General features: G+C 45.3%; 1 protein-coding gene across 6 annotated transcripts in view; it reads right to left on the reverse strand.

The window, feature by feature from the left end:
• The window catches only part of PRRC2B (proline rich coiled-coil 2B), a 353,949-nt gene extending 340,933 nt beyond the window's left edge, over positions 1 to 13,016 (reverse strand). For 4 of the 6 annotated variants that reach the window (XR_003942611.1, XM_030207802.1, XM_030207800.1 and 1 more), the window contains exon 1: positions 12,498 to 13,016. The gene's annotated coding sequence lies outside the window, so the exon portion shown is untranslated. The remainder of the gene's footprint in view (positions 1 to 12,497) is intronic. The other 2 variants (XM_030207799.1, XM_030207798.1) reach the window with 1 other exon arrangement.
• Between the last annotated feature and the right edge of the window lie 9,140 nt (positions 13,017 to 22,156).

Below are 22,156 nucleotides of genomic sequence, written 5' to 3' on the forward strand. Positions count from 1 at the left end.
GTAGCAATTTGTAACAAGAAAGGATTCACAAAAAGAAGAGCATCGATATATGGAACAGATGGAGATGTAACAGGTTGATACAGATAGCTTGTGACAGCATATCAACCATCCTGTCACCGTGCCCTCTCACTACGCTTCCTCTCCAGGTGGAAGAGATGCATCTCATGGCATGTATCCTGCAACACTCCCAGCATGGCAGCATTCCACTTCTGCCAATCACTTGTATAACCTGTTGCTGAAGGGGTGTGTCAGTGGCTCCACCGGCAACCCTCCCACATTCAGCGCTGTCATATGTATCACACTAGTGATGACTAATTTGGCTGGCAGTGCACTTCTTTACCCGGCACACTAACCTCTGCAACAATCTCCTGCCATATATTTTCCTTGTCCATCAGATGTTTATGCCACAAATAATTTGCTGTTCTGCACAGACACAGACCAGCACTTGCTTATCCTCCTCCATGAAGCATGCTGAGCTAATACGCTTCTGCTGCATAGAGGTCCTCTTCAATGTTTATGCCACAGCTCTCTGGCTGGGAGCTATGCCTTTTTCCTTTCCATCTTCCTGTAACACTGGAACTTAACTTACTCTTAGGGGAATTCTGCGCTATTTTGCAATGCAGAATTTGTGCACAATTCCCCACATGCGAGAATTCTATCAGTCAGAACAGCTTAGCAGGGGCGGCTTGGCTCAGCGGCACAGCTCAGCCTTGTTGCAACCCTCCCTTCCTCCATGCTGCAATCAACAAGCACGGCTGCACATTGGGCTGTAAGCTCCTCCTTTGCTGCCATGATCCTGATCATTCCTTTAAGCCACATGGCTGTATGGAGGCCTGAGCAGTTCAAAGGAAAGGTCAGGTCCTAGATGTCAAAGGAGGAAGATGAAGCCTGATATGTAGGCAAGCACTGCCTCCTCTCGCTGCACCACTGGAGGAGAGTGGCTGAAAAAAAAAAAAAGAGAGAGAGGTAAGTGTCTACCATGGGATGGGGAGAGAGTTAGCGAACGGAGAGCAGGGGTGTGTGCGATGGGAAGGGGGGGGGGCTGAGGAAAGGTGGATAGGGCATGTGTGCCATGGGGATTACAGCAGAGAACGATGAGGCGGGGTTTGCCTCATGGAGTGAAGAAAGAGACCCTGGGGATGAACAGAACTGGGGTCTTGCTAGGAGTTAGGGGGAGAGAACTATAGAAGGCAGAGAGCTGTTAGAGGTTAGAGAGCAGGTGCCCTGGAGAAGGGGCAGAAAAAGCAGAAGGCCAAACTTACCAGGGGAGAAGAAAGGATACAAGCTAAGGAACAGCTGGAGAAAATGGAACCTGAGGATGGGAATTTCATGTCTGAGAGGGGAGGAGTCAGCTCTTATAATGGAGAAATTCTGAACAGGAAAATGACAAGTGTGGGAAAATTAGGTTCTTACCTTGATAATTTTCTTTCCTTTAGTCACAGCAGATGAATCCATTAACTGATGGGTTGTATCTGCCTACCAGCAGGTGGAGATAGAGAACACTGAAAGCACATGGTGTTCCTGGATGCCCAGCCCCCTCTACCTTCAGTATATGAAATTTCCAAAACAGAGTGAATAAGAAAGGCAAAATAACAAACTTTCCTCACAGAGAACAAACGCCCCTGAACCGGAGCAATAACCAAACAAAGGAGGGACGTTATCAACCTCCTGCAAAAAAAAAAAAAAACAGCATGTAGTAACTCTGATAACTTGTCTTCAAGTACTCCTGATGAGGCACAATGTCTGTATGCAACATCTGTACAAAAACTAAAGTCAGACAGGGAGGGATCATGGATTCATCTGCTGTGACTAAAGGAAAGAAAATTATCAAGGTAAGAACCTAATTTTCCCTTCCTTGTCATCAACAGCAGATGAATCCATTAACTGATGGGATGTACCAAAGCACTAAGTAGGGTGGGAACAGGCAACACCGCGAGCAAGCACTTGCGCTCCAAAATGCGCATCCTGCCACGCTGCCACATCCAGCCTGTAATGCCGCACAAAAGAGAGCTGAGAAGCCCAGGTAGCAGTCGCACGACAGATCTCTTGAAGAGAAATGACATCCGTTTCAGCTCACAAAGAGGACATTGCCCTCGTAGAGTGCGCTTTAAATGCTTCAGGCGGCAACCGCCCTGAAAGCAGATAAGCAGAAAAAATGAGTTCCTTAAGCCAGCAGGCTACAGTGGCCTTAGACGCCGGAAACCTCTTTCGGGGACCTGCCAACAGAACAAATAAATGATCAGAATTCCTAAACTCAATAGACATCTGAAGATACTGCCACAGAGCCCTGCGGACATCCAAAAGGCGCAAATTGCCCAAAGGAGTCCGGAAACTCCTCCTTACAAAAGGAAGGAAGAAAAATGGGCTGGTTCAGGCGAAAAGCTGAAACCACCTTAGGCAGAAAGGAAGGCACCATATGAACAGTTACCCAGGATTCCGAGAACTGTAGAAAAGGATCCTGACAGGAAAGAGCCTGAAGCTCAGACACTCTTCTTGCCGACGTCATTGCCACTAAAAAAACTGTCTTGAGAGTCACATCTTCTCAGAAGCCTGTTTAAGAGGCTCAAACGGAGATCACTGGAGCACCTTCAACACGAGCCCCAGGTTCCAAGCTGGACAGGGCGAACGCAAAGGAGGACGGAGGCGAAGCGCCCCTCTGAGAAAACAGACAATATCCGTATGAGCTGCAAGGGACAAGCCGGAGACTTCCCCCCGGAAGCAGGCCAACGCTGCCACTTGAACTCGAAGGGAATTGTAGGCCAGGCCCTTTTGTAGCCCGTCCTGCAAAAAGTCCAGCAAAAGCGAGACTGTCGCCAGAGTCGGCCTCAAAAGTGCGCCAGATCAGAGCATAAGTCACAGAGGTAGACCGCGTGCAAGCCTGCAAGAGTGTGGCAATAACCTTATTAGAATAGCTCTTATATCTCAATTGCGCCCTCTCAAGAGCCAGGCCCGTAAGACCAAAGCGGCAAGGATCTTCCATAGTCACCGAACCCTGAACTAACAAGTTCAGAATCCGAGGCAAAAGAAGAGGCGCATCCACAAGCATCCACTGGAGATCCACCTACCACGGACACCTTGGCCAATCTGGGGCGATGAGAATCACCAATCCTCGGTGCAGGCGAATCTGAAGTAGCATTCACCATATCAAGGGAAACGGAGGGAACACAGAGGAGGCCCTAGGGGCCAAGGTTGAGCCAAGGCATCCAACCCCGCCGAGCGAGGACCTCTCCTTCTGCTGAAAAAGCGAGGGACTTCGGCGTTTACGCTTGACGCCATGAGGTCTAAGTCTGGAGTCTCCCATTTGGCACAAATCTGAAGAAAAACTTCTTCCGCCAGTTCCCATTCCGCCGGGTCGATTAGATGTCTGCTGAGGAAATCAGCTTGTATGTTGGTCTGACCGTTTAGGAGAGCCGCGGACAGCAGCTCTAGGTGGCGCTCAGCCCCGTCACAGATCTGAGACGCCTCCGCAGCCAGGGCCCTGCACTGAGTGCCGCCCTGACGATTGATGTAGGCCACTGCTGTCGTGTTGTCCGACAAAACTCAGACAGGAAGACCCTTCAGCATCCTGTGAAAGGCCAGAAGAGCCTGGAATATCGCTCTCAGTTCCAAGCGATTGATGGAGCATCCCGCTTCCGTGGTGGACCATAGACCCTGAGCATAGTGTCCCTGGCAATGAGCTCCCCAGCCCAAAAGGCTAGCATCCGTTATCACCAGATACCAAAAAGGAAGAGCCAGTGGCATCCCCTGCCGCAGCATGCTGTCGGAAAGCCACCAATCCATACTGTGCCGGGCTGCAGGAAGCCACCTTAGTCTGCGTTGGTATTCCTGGGAAATCGGAGACCATTGCTGAAGCAGAGCAAGCTGCAGCAGCCTCATGTGAGCTCTTGCCCAGGGAACCACCTCTATGGTGGCCGTCATCGATCCCAGGAGCTGAACAAAGTCCCAAGCTCCAGGGCGAGGCATCCGCAGGAGCAGGCAGACCTGATTCTGAAGCTTGAGACGCCTGTTGTCGGGAAAAAAAATGAACCCCGAAGCCATGTCGAACCGGACCCTCAAATACTCGAGACACTACTACCATCACCTTGGAAAAAGTCCAAGGGGCAGTTGCCAGGCCGAAAGGCAAGGCGCGAAACTGGAAATGTTGGCTCAATACCGCAAACCGGAGAAACCGCTGATGCAGCGGCCAGATGGGAATATGCAAATACGCTTCCTTGAGGTCCATAGACGTGAGAAACTCTCCTGGCTGTACCGCCGCAATGATGGAGTGTAGGGTTTCCATGCGAAAGTGTCGCACTACTAAGGCCATGTCACCCGCCCGATGCCGGAGCCAAAGAATGCAGCGGGCAGCAACCGCCACTGACATCATAAAGGGCATCAGGCAAAAAAGATACGGCAAACTCCATACGCGGGCCAACCTCAGCAAGGGAACCCACTCCATCAGCGGGCTGCTCAACCGCCTGCTGCAACCAGGAAAGGCAGGCCCGGGCTGCATAGGAACTGCAAATAGCCGCCCGTAAGGAAAGGCCCGAGATTTCAAAGGACTGCTTCAGCACGGATTCCAGCCACCGGCCCTGCATATCTTTCAAAGCGACCCCTCCCTCCACCGGGAGAGTAGTCTTTTTAGTCACAGCCGTGACTAACGCATCCACTTTAGGCATCCCAAAGAGGGCCAACTGACTTTCACTCAGAGGGTAAAGGTGACACATAGCCCTGCCCACCTTCAAGGGACCATCAGGGTCAGACCATTGAGCTGAAATAAGCTCTTGGATGGAAGCATGCATGGGAAAAGCCCGAGAAGGCTTCTTAGTACTAGCCATCCTAGGATTAATAGAAGAGGCAGCTCCCTTGTCAGGATCTTCAATACAAAGGGCCTTTAAGGCATCAGAAATGAGAGCTGGCAGCTCGTCGCGGTGGAAAATCCGAACCGCTTTAGGGTCATCCAACTCCTGTGGCAAGCAGCCACCCTCGTCTGGATCATCAGTCCGTGATGGCCTGCCCGACCCCTCAGACTCCCCGAAACTAGACCACGGGGGAGAACAGGGTGAAGAGTCCCCCTCAGACGGAGTATTCACTCGTCTATGCTTAGCGTCAGCCAAAGGCTCAGGGGAAGAAATAAAGTCTCCAGCAGACGCTGGGCTATCAAGAACTGGAGGCAACCCAGTCCGAAAGGAATTGTCAGGAGCCTCAGGCAGTGCTCTTTTTAACATAAAAGCCTTATGCATCAGCAGCACAAATTCAGGGGAGAAAAACTCACCCTGTACCTCCGCCCCCACATTGGGGGAAGCGGAGGCAATAGTTCTAGAAACCTCAAAACGAGGCATCCCCTGCACTCAGACCCCTCCGCAACTGTGAGGGTCGAGTCACGCGGCGCCTCCAAGATGGCGCCCGCTGCCAACTCTGTCGGGCGGGAAGACTCACCACCCGCCATGCTCGTGCCAGCATTAGCATCTAGGCAGCATGAGCTGCAAAGCCCCGCTGCTGATCTCCGTTTCCCACAGAGGGAGCAGCGCTTAACTCCTTCATCAGCCATCAAATACAGAAAACAAAATGGCGCCTTCGCACCAAAACTTACCCCGCAAAGAGCGCTGTCAGTGGAAACCTCCCTGGAGGAGCTGGGCACCACTCTCACCTCAGGAGACCAAGTCAAACGAGCTTCGGTCAAGCTGCACCGAACCAGGAGCTCTGGAGAAAGCCTCAGAAATCGCCATGCTAAGAAAGCGAGCCTCTCTCTTTTTCTTTTTTTACTGTGAGGAAAGTTAGAGGCAGGCAGCCACAGAGGAACTCCGGGAGGAGGGGGAATGGGGTAAGGCAGGGACAGGGAAAACCAAGTACGCCTTTAAAGTGGGCACCACCAGACACAACACCCCCCCCCCCCCCCCCCAGCTCTACTGGCAAAGCACAGGTGCCACCCCAGGCAGAAATCCAGGAGCCGAGAAAGCGACGTCCACACCTGCTGGGAGATAGAGATATACTGAAGGCAGAGGGGGCTGGGCGTTCAGGAACACCATGTGCTTTCAGTGTTCTCTATCTCCACCTGCTGGTAGGCGGATACAAACCATCAGTTAATGGATTCATCTGCTGTTGATGACAAGGAAATCAGAATTTTGCAGAAATTTTCAAATAGTGTGTGTAGAATTGTCAATTCTTTTACACAGAATTCCCCCAGGAGTAACATGTCCCTGCATTCCGCTATCCTCCACATGGACAGTGCTGTTCTTCATGGTTAAGACACATATATACATAAGGGCTAATGGCAGATCAGACAAAACACACAGCAAACACACAGGACTAGCAACAAAATAAAACTTAACACATTGGAGGAAACAACAGTTAAACACTAAAATGCAAACTACACAAGACCAACGATTCCCTAAGAATGCCCATGTGCATGATAAGCCACCAAAAAGGGGGGAATGGGACTTATATACCGCCTTTCTGTGGTTTTTTCCAACTACATTCAAAGCGGTTTACATATTATATGCAGGTATTTATTTGTGCCTGGGACAATGGAGGGTTAAGTGACTTGCCCAGAGTCACAAGGAGCTGCAGTGGGAATCGAACTCAGTTCCCCAGGATCAGAGTCCGCTGCACTAACCACTAGGCTACTCCTCCAAAAGGGATCCTGTTTACAACTAACCGGCCTTCTATATACCCTAGCATTCATGACACTTTTTCAACACTTCCTTGCTTTCTGGCATTCATTGGTATGCACACACTTTATAGCACCCCTCTGCTCATTTATCTATTTTTTACAAGTGTTTCTATTCCATACTGGTGCACCTCTGTTTGCAAATTAAACACCCCCTCAATGTTATGCACAAACAAAAATATAGTCTGGCCAAGCCAAAATTATTGTACAGATCAAATAAAACTGGCACATATATACAGTGCATCTATCACTGCAGTTTCCACAACTTAATTTTTCTGCCCTAACCCAGGTCTGCAAGCATCTATGCAAACATCCATCTCTTCTTCCCTGTTACACCTCAAGTTGTCGATGCTTCAAGTTTGTGTATCATCAGTTTACTGCATCACCACGGACATTTTCTTATTAATCTTGCAGAAGAAGCTACACACTTAGCCATCAGTGAACTGCTCTACCACATGGATTTCTGCAACAAACCCTGAATTGATGCAACCCTGACTACAAGTACATTAATGTCATTAAGGGAAATGTGAGATTTCTACTTGTAGCATGAGAATGAAGTGGAATGATATGCTATTTGTATGTTTGTATTCTGAAAAGTTAGACAAAAAAATAAGTACCTTCTTGACTCAGAAAGGACGACAAGACGACCCATTCTACTTACATAAATAAATAGCAGCAGAATTGCAGATGAAAAAAGTCATTGTATTACTGTGTGCCTTGCATCCATCAGCTTGAGAATTCAAGTTTCAGAAAGGAAGGTCCAAAAGTCAAAGACCTGGGTTCGTTCTTCTCTCAGAATCTGTATAATTTACCTAATACATTCCCAACCAGGATACCATTTAAGGTTATGATGTCAAACATGATTACATCTTTTGGGGAAACAGCTTACCAGCACATCACTTCTGCCTTATTCCCAGAGCAGAGGACTCTCACAAGCTTCCTACAGTCATAACAGAGTCAAAATTCTGATGTGATATCAACAATGCTTGACTATCGCTCAAAAAAGTACAATTACAAGGTCTTCACATTTTTCTGTGCAGATATTGATGTCACATTCCAAGACAGTCTGAACGATGGAATATCAAGTAAACTTCAACATAGCAGAACAACAGAATGTTCCTTAAGAAAGAACACACTAGCAGGGGTAGGCATCAACGGTCCACAAAGGCCACAACACTGTCAGGTTATCAAGATTTCCACAAGGAAATATGCAAGAGATTGGAAGCTGTACATGCATATCATTGTCTGCAAATCAATTTCATGCATATTCATTATGGAAATCGAAGTCTGACTGGGTTGTGGCCCTCAAGGACCAGAAACACCTCACTGAGAAAGCATTGGACACCTGGAACTGCCTATACCAGCATGGTGACAAAAATCAACTGCACTTGCAAACAAGTCCAGAGAGCAAAGGTGGATGATCAAAGATAGAATCTGAACCACCAGGTAAAGAGGAGCAATACAGCAGACTGAGAAATGTCTTCTTTCTGCCAATAACTAGTGTTATGTTGCTCTTGATCTTAACATTTAAATAATCATTTTATTTTATTCTGTACTTTAAAAAAATAAAAATAAAAAAGAAGATCAAAAGAGCTAGGCTGTTTTTTTTTTTTTTTAAAGAAGTCATACATGTTTTCTGTGCCCTTACATGTAATATAAACAAATCATTCATTCATTTATTAGTTTATATTACAAATGACTAGAAATGTAAGGAGGGGAGACAAAAATTTCTTCAGGTATATTAGTGAAAGGAGAATGACTAAAAAGGGAATTGTGAGACTAAAAGATACAGCGAAACGCTATGTAGATAATGATGAAGAAAAAGCCAATTTGCTAAATAGATACTTTTGTTCTGTTTTCACTGAAGAAAATCCTGGAGAAGGACCACGAGGGACTGGCAAAAGTACACCTGAGAATGGAGTGGATAGAGCACCATTCACGGAAGAGAGTGTGTATCAACAACTTGGAAAGCTAAAGGTGGACAAAGCCATGGGCCGGACGGGATCCACCCCAGAATATTGAGGAAGCTCAGAGAGGTTCTGGCGGGTCCTTTTAAAGATTTGTTTAATAAATCCTTGGAGACAGGAGAGGTTCCGAGGAATTGGAGAACGGCGGATGTGGTCCCTCTTCACAAAAGTGGTGATAGGGAAGAAGCTGGAAACTACAGGCTGGTAAGCCTCACTTCGGTTATTGGAAAAGTAATGGAAGCGATGCTGAAGGAAAGGACAGTGAATTTCCTGGAAGCCAATAAGCTGCAAGATCCGAGACAACATGGTTTTACCAGAGGGAAATCGTGCCAAACGAATCTCATTGAATTCTTTGATTGGGTAACTGGAGAATTGAATCATTGACATGCTATAGACGTAATCAACTTAGATTTTAGCAAAGCTTTTGACACGGTTCCCCACAGGAGGCTCTTAAATAAACTCGATGGGCTGAAGATAGGTCCCGAAGTGGTGAACTGGATTAGGAACTGGTTGACGGACAGACGACAGAGGGTGGTGGTAAATGGAGTTCGCTCGGAGGGAAAGGTGAGTAGTGGAGTGCCTCAGGGATCGGTGCTGGGGCCGATTCTGTTCAATATATTTGTGAGTGACATTGCCGTAGGGTTAGAAGGTAAAGTTTGCCTATTTGCGGATGATACTAAGATTTGCAACAGAGTGGACACCCAGGAGGGAGTGGAAAGCATGAAAAAGGATCTGAGGAAGCTAGAAGAATGGTCTAAGGTTTGGCAATTAAAATTCAATGCGAAGAAATGCAAAGTGATGCACTTAGGGAGTAGAAACCCAAGAGAGACTTATGTGTTAGGCGGTGAGAGTCTGATAGGTTTACTGAGGGGGAGAGGGATCTTGGTGTGATAGTATCCGAGGATCTGAAGGCGACGAAACAGTGTGACAAGGCGGTGGCCGTGGCGAGAAGGTTGCTAGGCTGTATAGAGAGAGGTGTGATCAGCAGAAGAAAGAAGTGTTGATGCCCCTGTACAAGTCGTTGGTGAGGCCCCACCTGGAGTATTGTGTTCAGTTTTGGAGGCCATACCTTGCAAAGGATGTTAAAAAAATGGAAGTGGTGCAAAGAAAAGCTACGAGAACGGTACGGGATTTGCGTTCCAAGACGTATGAAGAGAGACTTGCTGACCTGAACATGTATACCCTGGAGGAAAGGAGGAACAGGAGTGATATGATACAGACATTCAAATATTTGAAAGGTATTAATCTGCAAACAAATCTTTTCCGGAGATGGGAAGGCGATAGAATGAGAGGACATGAAATGAGGTTGGGGGGGGGGGGGGGCAGCCTCAGGAAAGATGTCAGGAAGTATTTTTTCACAGAGAGGGTGGTGGATGCTCGGAATGCCCTCCCACGGGAGGTGGTGGAGATGAAAACAGTAACGGAATTTAAACATGCGTGGGATATACATAAAGGAATCCTGTGCAGAAGGAATGGATCCTCAGAAACTTAGCCGAAATTGGGTGGCGGAGCAGATGGGGGGGAAGAGGGGTGGGTGGTTGGGAGGCGAGGATAGTGGAGGGCAGACTTATACGGTCTGTGCCAGAGCCGGTGATGGGAGGCGGGACTGGTGGTTGGGAGACGGGAAGTACTGCTGGGCAGACTTGTACGGTCTGTGCCCTGAATAAGGCAGGTACAAATCAAGGTAAGGTATACACATATGTTTGTCTTGTTGGGCAGACTGGATGGACCGTGCAGGTCTTTTTCTGCCGTCATCTACTATGTTACTATTTGGATTCAGCTGATGCCTTTTCATTGGTAACTTACATCAAGTTACATTAGGGAAATACTAATCCCAGAGAATTTACAATTCAATATCTAGAATTTAATGCACATTATTATTAGTAAACAAACCACACTGCATAAAATGAGACTAGAAGTAAAACAACGTGCTAACACCATTAATATGGTAGAACTTGTTACAAATTTTAGCTGTTTGTACCTAAATCAAGGTGCCTAAGGTCACAAGATCAGAGGGATTTCTCTTTCCAGGTTCTCAGCCCTCTGCTCTTCCACACCACACGGATGCAACTCATGGTTCTACTAATTATGGTAACCATGAGCCCTGCTGAAAACATCAAAAGACCAGCCAAAAATCTACCACATTAAAACCTGTAATACTCAATGCTCATGCATCAAAATCAATAAACCAAAAGGGCAGCAACACCAGCATGCATCTGTCCCATTTAATGGCATTGAAAACTCTGTGGTATCAAGCCTCAAAAAAACTGAAAACATTCTGCTCTGAAAAATAGAAATGTTAAGGGAAGAAACCTGTGCCACTACCACTAATATTTCACTACAGCACATGTAACTTCAAGAGGAAGTTAATTTGATACCCATTTGTCAGTCAAGGGCTAACTGCAGCCCAAATTATAGTGGGCTAAACAACCAAACTACTGATGGATTTCATACTGATCAATTTTGAAAGACATAAGTCCAGGTCTAGAAATACTGGGATCTGTAGCTAAATCCACATAACACAGAAGTCTGAAATAGAACAATGCAAGCAGAAAAAAAAACTGGGCTTATTTTGACACAATTACAGTCATACCTGTTTAGTTTTGCTCCTCTGCAGCTACACATTACTGTTTCCAAGTCTGGCAACTATGACTGGAGTAGATGAAGGGTGGCAAAGGTCTGCAACAACTGTACTTTCAAACCAATCATTCTGACATCTAACATATGTTTTTGGTGTGACACTGTGGGTGGTCCCAATCGTCTAGTCCACCAATCTACAAAAATATTTCTTGTCTTGCTCCATGGTTTGTAGGCAAGCAAGAGATACAGCAAAATAAAAATGTTAAAACCACCAATCTCAAAGCTATAATCCAGAAAGAAAACTGTTTTTCCATCCAAAGCCATATTTGATAAAGATAACATTTTCTAAATGTAACGATCTATTTTCTTTAGCAAAACTTAAAGACCTAGCAATAATATCAAGAAACCTATAGTTAGAGAGGTCCTTGGGCTCTGTGTTGACAAATTGTCTGCTGTACTTACCGACCAACCTAATGCTCCATGCAAGAATAAAATACCCTTTTAATTAAATGATGCAAAATGGGGGAAAACATATCTGTGGTTCTGAATTACAATACTTGCATCATCTTATGTAGAAGACACACGTACTGAATACGGAACACCAATCAACACAGATTATGTGGAAAATTATTTCATGGCCACTGCTTACAAAAGAGAACATTTTTTTTTTTGTAATGTTAAACGGATGGATGCGTCAGCAAATCATTTGGAAATTTCCCCTTGCCTGAAAGCATCTGGATGAAACTTACATCCGACTTTATTCTTTTAGAAAGGGGCGTACCCACACATTTCACGTGAGATCTGAATGAAAATAAATACAAATCAACAGCGCCGGTAGAACACAACCTTGAACCAACCAAACTGACCGGTGCAGCACTGTGGGGGGATTTTGCAGAGGATAAATAAATCTGCGTAATACAGGCATTAAACAAGGTACGAGAGGGGGCCCGGCCTAGGGTGCGGGGTGAGGCCCAGACGCGCACGTCTACGGTCTACCTGTGCATGTATATTATAGAAGATAGGAGAGGACGTACTATTTCACGTAATCAGAGCTGCACAAACACCCTTACTGTCCTCTACTTGCCACAGCTCCGAGCCGTTCTCCGGTGCTTTAGACTCCAAAATAGCCCCTGACCCCGCCCCCGGTGAGAACCGCTGCCGTACTCCGCCAGAGCTGACGAGAGAAAAGATGGCTGCGGAAACAAAGCCTCGGCAGCCGGGCTCTCCCCCTCCCCTTCGCCGGCTTCGTTTTTAACCAAAAACAGCAGCAAACTCCAAGAGCCCAACCCCACCATACCGACCTGCTGCCGCGCTGGAGAGCCCGAACTCGGTAAGCGAGGGCCTCTTCTGCCGAGACGGGCGTGGAATACAGCGGATGGTGTCCGATTGAACGCTGTTTTTTCTCGGCCTCCTCCTCCGTCGCTGAGCTGACGCCCGAACCCTACTGTCACTCCCACGGAGCTGTGCGGCCGCGGCGGCGCGCACACTCACGCGCTCCCTAGCCGCCATCTTTCATTTTGGCAAAAATCGCTGCCACCCATCCCTGGATCCAGGCGGGATAACCGAAAACAGAACAGTGTCCTGCGCACTATCAGACAACCCTTCTACCCCGACCCAAGCGCTCATGTCTTCTTTCAGCTGGATCCCGTTACATTGATTTTCATCGGTTTCTTTTCCCAAAACAGACATGGCCGCCGAGGACCTTAGCTGTGGTCACGTGCTTTATTTTTTGTTGTTGTTTTTCTTCATAACTCTATGATGATTACTGCTGGCTGAGCGTCCATCATCTGCAGCGACCCCTGCGAGGCACCTGCTGGGACTACAAACAGCAACCAGACGATAAACAAGCTTTGTGGTAAGGCGCTAACATTTATTTACATAGGGATCCTTTTGCAAAGGTGCACGAAATCCTTTAGCGCACTTTAGTAAAATGACCCCATATAGTAACGTGCTAATGTGCACTTAACTTGAAAGAGAAGGATTATTTGCCTGTCAGCACGTGCAAATCGTGTGTGTCTTAGTCCTACCATGACCTTCGGGTCCAGAGCTTGCTTCGTTTCTGTGGGGTCACAACAGGGCGCTGACCTTGGCCCTGCAAACTCATGGCAGCATCATCCCGCATCTGCGCACGCCCTACCCCTGTGGAGCGTGCGCATGCAGCAAGCCCTGGATTGGAGTGAGGGCCATATGTCGAAGGGGCGCACCTGGGCATCATCTGAGCTCAGCATGCATAAGGAGACTCAACTCAAACTTCCACTGCCTTCGCATCAAGCCTGCCTGTTTCTTGAGAGCCCTGCTCCTGTGAACCCTGTTCCTGAGAGCCCTGCGCCTGAGGTTCCTGCTCAAGCTGAGCCCTGTTCCTGGTTCCTGTAAAGCCGAGTCTAGTCCTGGGTTCCTTCCAGAATCAAGCCTTGTGCCTGTTCTGCTCCTGGTTTTCAGCCATACTGGCTGTTGTCTCCTGTCTCTCATCACAGGACCTGGAGGTGCTATGTCTGCCACAGTCAGGCCTACGACTGTGGCCCAATCTCCCCATACTAATGGAAAAGTTTGAATGGGACCTGGAAAAAGAAAACGGATAGAAACAATCCTTAATATACTACCACAGTAAAGCTGGACTTATTGAGCAGGAAAGTCCCTCCTAAGCATGTGTTCAGACATGCCAAGTCACACACAATCGGGCCCCTTCTCCAGCTCAAACGCTTAAGGGACCAGATCTCACACATTGGTGTCCTGTCCACCCCTCCTGTGGGTCAGGCTTCTTTCCCCACCCAACCCCCCTTAAATGCAGCACTTCTCTCCACCTCTCTCCTTCTTTGTCCCCACCCCCGTAATCCAATACTCTTCTTCCCATGATTAATCTTTTTGTACAGTGCCAATACCATCAGCAATAGCAGGCTGCTTCAGCCAATCCCGGGGGTCTTCTTTCAGCTGCATCCCTCCCCTTCTGATGCAACTTCCTGTTTCCTCAAGAGCAGGACACAACTGAAGGAAGGCCCCCAGGATTGAGCAGCCAGCTATTGCTGAGAGTGCAACATTGCACAAAAAGATTAATCATGGCAAGAAAAGAATAGGTACAGGATTGCAGGGGAAGAACAAAGAGGGGGAGAGGTGCTGCATGGTGGGGAGAGGCAAGGAGGGAGAAAAGTGTTGTATCATGGGGAGGCAAGGAGGGAGAGAGGTGCTGTATTGTTAGGGGGCAAGGAGGGGGACAGATGTTGCATTGGGGGGCAAGGAGGGAGGCAGGTGCAGCATCATGGGGGGGGGCAAGGAGGGAGGTGCTGTATAGTAGGGGGGAAGGAGGGAGAGAAGTGATTTATCTTTGGTGGGCAAGGAGAGAGAGAGGTGCTGCATCCTGGGGGGGGAGGGGCAAGGAGGGAGAGAGGTGGTGCATCCTGGGGGGGTCAAGGAGGGAAAGAGATGCTGCTTTATGGAGGGGCAAGGAGGGAGAGGTGTTGCATCATTGGGGGGCAAGGAAGGATAGCGGTGCTGCATTGGAAGGGCAAGGAGGAAGAGCACTGCTGGACAGAGAGGTCAGGTAGGGAAGAGAGAAATCCAATGAGGAGGGAATGCGGAGAGGGAAAGAGGTGCTGGATGGGGGGGGGGGGGCAATAAAGGAAACAGGTACCAGGACCTGTGGGGAAAGAAGGAAGAGGGAGAGGTGCTGGTCCTGCAAAGGGGATATAGAACAGGAGCAAGGGAAGAGAGAGGAACATTTGCTGGACCCCTGGGGGGGAAGAGAGAGGGAGAAATGCTGGCATTTGACAGGGAGCATAGGGACACAGAAGAGTTATGTTGGACAGAGTAAGAATAAGGACACAGAGATGGGAGAGGCTCGACATGGTGGGACAACAGGGGTGATGCTGGGTCAGATAGATAGGGATGCAGAGAGAAGATGAATGGTTGACATGAAGAGAAAAGAAGTGCCAAATGGACAAGGAGACTCTAGCAAAACAGTTAAGAATAGAATGAGGAAAGCCGAAATCAGAGGCTGGGACAAATACGATAAGAAAAATAAAATGACCAGACAACAAAGGTAAATATATATATATATTTTTTTTTCTATTTATTGATTAGAATATGTCATGTAAGTGAGTCTGCCAGAACTGGTTTTAAACACAGCTGGTACCTGTGAGAAAAACCTCACTCATTTACCTTAACTCTCCAGCTTTTAGATGGGCCACCCTTGATGTCTCTGTGTGGTAAGCCCAGATTTTTGCTGCGGCCTAGTAAAAGGGCCCATAGTAAATGACGGTAGATAAAGACCAGTGTGGTCCATCTAGCTTGCCCAGTAAGGTAGCTATAGCTTGACGTGAAACTTACAATTGTGTTAACAGCATAATAATAGTAAAATTATTACTATAAGAATAAATACAATCAATGAGGTAAACAAAGAGACAGGAAAATTGAATCTTAATAAGAATAGCATGATACAGTGTCAGAAATATACACATTAAAACAGCACAGGAGAACAGTCATATAACAGAAATGTGAGGTACACATTTTATTTATTTATTTATTTACTGCCTTTTTGAAGGAATTCACTCAAGGCGGTGTACAGTAAGAATAGATCAAACATGAGCAGGAGGCAATTAGAGCAGTAAAAATATTCGAACAGCACAAAGTATGGCATGGTATACTACTTGCAATGACAACACAATATGTGCTAGAACATTATAATTGGTAGTGAAGGGTTAGGCAAAGTTATAACATATAGATGAGTAAGAAAGTAGGAAGAATTAGAAAGTAAGGTGATTGATTTGAAGAAAGTTGCACATGAGGTCAGAGAGATGGTTAAATATTATCTCAGCTAGGGTAGGAGTGGATAAACATGTCTTGCTGCAGTATACCACAATATCACTTTGTATTCATTCATACCATGTATTTGTTCAGACCGTAATTGGCTAACGCCGTTATCCGTTATATGTAAGCCACATTGAGCCTGCAAAGGGTGGGAAAATGTGGGATACAAATGTAGCAAATAATAATAATGTGCAGCCTGAGTCAATCCTTGTGTGTGTGTGTGAGTGAGACTAACGTGATATATGAATGTTCCTCTTCCTATTATGATGTAGCACAGATATGAAATGATGTCAGCACAATATAAATTAAACTTTTTAATAAGCAATATAGAACATTCATATAGGATAGATATGATAAACATAATACAAATTACATACCTCAATAGGCAAGCATTAAAGCCTTGAAATAACATAGATATGATGGTCATAATGTTAGTACAATATAATTAACAAGCCGTAAAGCCCATTACAACGGGCGACATTTCTGTTGTGCGTAATGTAATGAAATAGCCAAATGGGCAATATGTTTTATTTCTGAAATGTAAAGAGAGAGAGAGTGAGAGTGTGTATATGTGTGTGTGTGTGAGAGTGAGTGTGTGAGAGAGAGAGACAGAGAACGTGTGTGTGTGTGCATGTGTATGTGAGAGAGACAGAAAATGTGTGTGTGTGCATGTGTGTGTGAGAGAGACAGAGAAAGTGTGTGTGTGTGTGTGTGTGTGTGTATATCTGTGTGAAAGAGAGTGTGAGAGTGAGTTGAGAGAAAGACAGTGTGCCCCCCCTGTAGCCACCCAGCGATTCTCCTCTCTCCCCTGCCCCCCTCCAGCCATCACACGATTCTCCTCTCTCCCCTGCCCCCCTCTCCAGCCACCACGCGATTCTCCTTTCTCCCCTGCCCCCCCCCTCCAGCCACCCACCGATTCTCCTCTCTTTCCTGCCCCCCTCTCCAGCCACCCACCGATTCTCCTCTCTTTCCTGCCCCCCCTCTCCAGCCACCCACCGATTCTCCATCGCTCCTTTGAAAGCCCTGCTTGCCTGTAGCCTTCCCTTCGAGTTCGTTCCCTCTGAGTCCCACCTTCTAACGTCATTTCCTCTTTCCGCGAGGGCAGGACTCTGAGGGAACGACCTGGAAGGGAAGGCTACAGACGGGCAGGGCTTTCATATTTAAATCTATTTATTAGTTTCAATATTTAAACAAGCATTCTACTTGTGCAGAAATACAACGTTAAATATAAACCAAAAAAGGAAATATCATACATTGTTATTCATAACATATCATTATATATATATTCAACGTTTCCTTAGACCACTATTCGAGGACATAGTCAAAACTTAAGAAGAGTTATTTGTGGAGTAACTTAACATATAATAAGGCTACACGTGGTGGCTTCACATGATTCTTATATTATCTCAGTTGTTTAGTATCTAGAAAAGATTTCAACTGTTCTGGAACAAAAAAAGAATATTTAGTTTCAGCAAAATGGACCAAGCATTTACAGAGATATGCAAGGAAAAATGTCCCTTCAGCTCCACTCCAGCCCTCCATCAGGACACAGACTGTAGAAGTCACCTGAGTATTGGCTTTCCTACCTGTTTGCAAATTAATAACTTTCAAATATTTGAACATCTGTATCATATCACCTGTTTCTCCTTTCCTCCAGGGTATACATGTTTAGGTCAGCAAGTGTCTCCACATACGTCTTGCTATGTAAACCCTATGAAGAAACAGTGGGACCCTTTTACTAAGCCACATAGAGGCATATTTTCAAAGCACTTTGGGAGGCTAAGTTCCATAGGTTTCTATGGAACTTTGGGAGGCTAAGTGCTTTGAAAATATGCCTCATAGGCGCCTACGCGCGTCAAGTTTGGGCTACCGTGTGGCCTGGGCGGTAATTTCATTTTTTACATGTATCCACTAAGCGCGCTGGAAATTTTCTGGTAATCGGCATTGTACGCGCTTAGACCATTACCACCCAGTTAACGCGTGAGACTTTACCGCTTGGTCAATGGGTGACTGTAAGGTCTGAGGCCCAAAATGGACATGGGCCGATTTTTATTTTGCAGCAAGTCCATTTTTGGCCAAGAAAAAAGGCCTTTTTTCCAGGTGTGCTGAAAAATGGACCTGCACACATCCATTACACACATCTACACCAGTGCAGGCCACTTTTCTGTGTATTGGATATTTTCCTGCATCGATTATGTTCTGAAGTGTATTTCTCCTATTTGGCTAGCAGATGATTCATGTTTATGCTTAAAGCTGTTACAGAGGACTGACTTCTCTTTCTTTTAGTTGGCACACAGATAATAGGAAGTGCCTGTAATGATGTAACCAGTTTTTATTGGAAACTTGATTGTTCTGGGCTCTGATTGACCTGGAGTTTGAAATTACCCAGGAGATATTAGCTGTTGCTTCAGTTTCAGCCTGGGAAGAGAGAGAGATCTCTTTGCTGAAGCTCTGTGAACAGATATATGCCCTAATCTCCCCAGGTACCTTCTAAGAAGTAAGCAAATGTTTTATTTAGTTTTATAATTGATCCATATTTCAGTTACCTGTTATTGTTTTGCTGATTGAATTTTTAAGACAATAAATAATTGTTTTTTTGCCTCTGGACTGATAAAGAATCCTTGTGGTTTGTTTGTTGGGTCTGTGAGTGCTTTCTGAGAACTGTGGGGCCACTGGGAGCATGGCCTTAGTAACCTAGAAATCACTGGGGATAATTTGAGAGCGGGAGACTTGCCCAGAGGCGGTTGTTACCCAGTCGGTGGGAGGCAGATGCTAGTGTAGAGCACGGGCGGCTGGTGCAGGCTGACCTGAGCTGTGCTGGGAATAGACCCTCTGAGTGGCTGCAAGGTAACCCCAGGCATGTGGCTAGGCTTTTCATGACAAACATTTTTGTCACTTTTTTCTGAACTTCTTCAAGTCTTTTTACATCCTTAGCAAGATACAGCCTCCAAAACTGGACACAATACTCCAAGTGGGGCCTCACCAACGACTTGTAGAGGGGCATCAACACCTCCTTTCTTCTACCGGTTATTCCCCTCTCTATGCAGCCTAGCATCCTTCTGGCCACGGCCATCGCATTGTTTCTTCACCTTTAGATCCTCGGACACCAACACCCCAAGGTCTCTCTCCTGAGTCGAGCTTACTAATCTCTCCCCTTCTATCCAGTATCTCTCTTTTGGGTTTCTGCACCCCAAGTGCGTCACTTTACATTTCTTGGCATTAAATTTTAACTCTTAATCCTAATAGGGGATACATATATAATAGGAGGTACCTAAAACATCAACAACAAACAGTACTCCTATATAAATTACAAAATCTTTATTGGTGAAAACAAATCAGTGCATTAAAATAATTACTAAATAATATACCAAACTTATACCCTGGTCACATATGTAAATCCCACAAAGAACATTAAACATAAACCCTAAATTGCAGCTTCTTCAGTCTCTGTGTATCATCAGAGCACAATCTCAATAAAGATCAGTCAATGAGCCCTAAGAAAACACAAGGGCACACTAAACCCAGTTCTTAATAATTGTAGCAAATGTTGAACATTGCTGATCTTTGTATCCAACAAGTTCTCAAGTGAAGAAAGAAAAAACTCCACTGCAATATAAAGCCACTGTTCTTATTCCTGTGATAAAAAAAAAAAAAAACTCAGAGAAGCAGTGGGAATTGCAAAGTCACACAAATCTTCTGTGATCCTCCTGCACACAGTCAAACCTTTAAATAAAAGGCAGCCAAAGAATGCTTCAGGTAAGTGGGAGGCTTCCAGGGATCAGTAAATTAAACCCACATAGTTGGTATACTCCAAAGTTCCCCAATGCGAGACTGCATATCGTAGCTCTTCCTCAGGGAGAACCACCCCTTATCACCAACGGGACCAAATTCCAGGCAGGGAATCCCAGTTGATGATAAGGGGTGGTTCCCCCTGAGGAAGAGCTACGAAATGCGGTCTCGCATTGGGGAACTTTGGAGTATACCAACTATGTGGGTTTAATTTACTGATCCCTGGAAGCCTCCCACTTACCTGAAGCATTCTTTGGCTGCCTTTTATTTAAAGGTTTAACTGTGTGCAGGAGGATCACAGAAGATTTGTGTGACTTTGCAATTCCCACTGCTTCTCTGAGTTTTTTTTTTTTTTATCACAGGAATAAGAACAGTGGCTTTATATTGCAGTGGAGTTTTTTCTTTCTTCACTTGAGAACTTGTTGGATACAAAGATCAGCAATGTTCAACATTTGCTACAATTATTAAGAACTGGGTTTAGTGTGCCCTTGTGTTTTCTTAGGGCTCATTGACTGATCTTTATTGAGATTGTGCTCTGATGATACACAGAGACTGAAGAAGCTGCAATTTAGGGTTTATGTTTAATGTTCTTTGTGGGATTTACATATGTGATCAGGGTATAAGTTTGGTGTGGATGGCAGTGTGAGTGAGTTGCAGGGATATTATTTAGTAATTATTTTAATGCACTGATTTGTTTTCACTAATAAAGATTTTGTAATTTATATTAAACAGGAGTACTGTTTGTTGTTGATTAAATTTTAACTGCTAGACCCTCAACCATTCTTCTAACATTTGGAGGTCCCTTCTCATCGTTTCTACTCCCCCCAGGGTATCCACTGTATTGGCTATTTTCGTGTCATCCGCAAAAAGGCAAACCTTTCCTTCCAACCCTTCAGCAATAAGAGATGAACAGAATTATATGAAATTATTCATATATCCATGGATGGATCACAATCGTAAACCTAGACGTTTACATAAAACCAATAAAGTTTCCTTTATCAATTCCTCTAGTGACTCCTCTGGAGATGATGACATTGTGACTTTGGGTATTAGGTCTGAGAATACTACTATCTCGGGAACTCAGATACAAGGGGAATCTTTTATGAGACCAGTTCCTCAACAATCAAGCATAACAGAGTAGGTGGACAGGTCAAAAACACAAACCAGGAAGAATCCACAATAGTTTTTAATTTGTCCTCCAAGCATCTCACAGTTTATCAACAACAGGTGTTAATTTTGGGACTTTCTTGTATCCCTACTCAATATTATGATTAATTTTTGAACGTGTTTATCTATGTCAAGTTTTTTGTAAGTTGTATTTACAGTTATATTTTTCAAATGATGTTTCACAGGCTCAGGAAGAGGAGTGTCAAACATTTTTTCAGAAGTACCATCTACATTTCACATGGATTCCTCCTGGGCTTCTGGACACGATTTTAGCCACTTTTTAACAATGGGTATTGAGGGATAGTGGAGGGCAGACTTATACGGTCTGTGCCAGAGTCGGTGATGGGAGGCGGGAAATACTGCTAGGCAGACTTGTACAGACTGTGCCAGAGCCGGTGATGGGAGGTGGGACTGGTGGTTGGGAGGCGGGAAATACTGCTGGGCAGACTTGTACGGTCTGTGCCCTGAAAAAGGAAGGTACAAATCAAGGTAAGGTATACACATATGAGTTTATCTTGTTGGGCAGACTGGATGGACCATGCAGGTCTTTTTCTGCCGTCATCTACTATGTTACTATAGTGGAATATGTAAGGAATATGTCCAAGATGTTGGATTTTCTTGCTGAGTGATTCAGGGATGTCAACTGAGCACGGGAGTGTCCAGTGACAAGTTTTGCACTACACTTTTAAGTGGAGAACTGCTGACAACTTGAAGATAAGCAAGTTTTGCCTCATGGATTTAGAATGACCATTTGACAGGACTTTTCAGGGTTGGATATTATGATAAGGATATTCTTATCTGAAAAATATTCACTGTTACGAGACATGTTATTGGATGTTGTGAACTGATTGATCATGTATTTAATAGAGTGATGAAATGTTGGGGAACAGTTTTTTTGTAACATGTTTCAATAATAAAGAATATTTTATGGTGGTTTATAGAATTATCATAGTTGTTCATGATGGTATTTGTATGAATATTAATAACTATATTGGAATTAGTGTTACCCTTTTTTATTAAAATATAATGAATATGCATGAGACATCTGCATGCATCCCAGCCCATTGTATGGAAATATCATGCATATTCATTATGTTTGTCATTTATTAAACCACTTTGAACACTCGGGGCCCTGTTTACTAAGCCGCAATGTAGGCATGCTAACTTTTTAATGCGCTCTAAAAATTCATGTGCACTAACGATA

Source organism: Microcaecilia unicolor, chromosome 6 (genome assembly GCF_901765095.1).
Source record: "Microcaecilia unicolor chromosome 6, aMicUni1.1, whole genome shotgun sequence".
NCBI classification, from domain to species: Eukaryota; Metazoa; Chordata; class Amphibia; order Gymnophiona; family Siphonopidae; genus Microcaecilia; species Microcaecilia unicolor.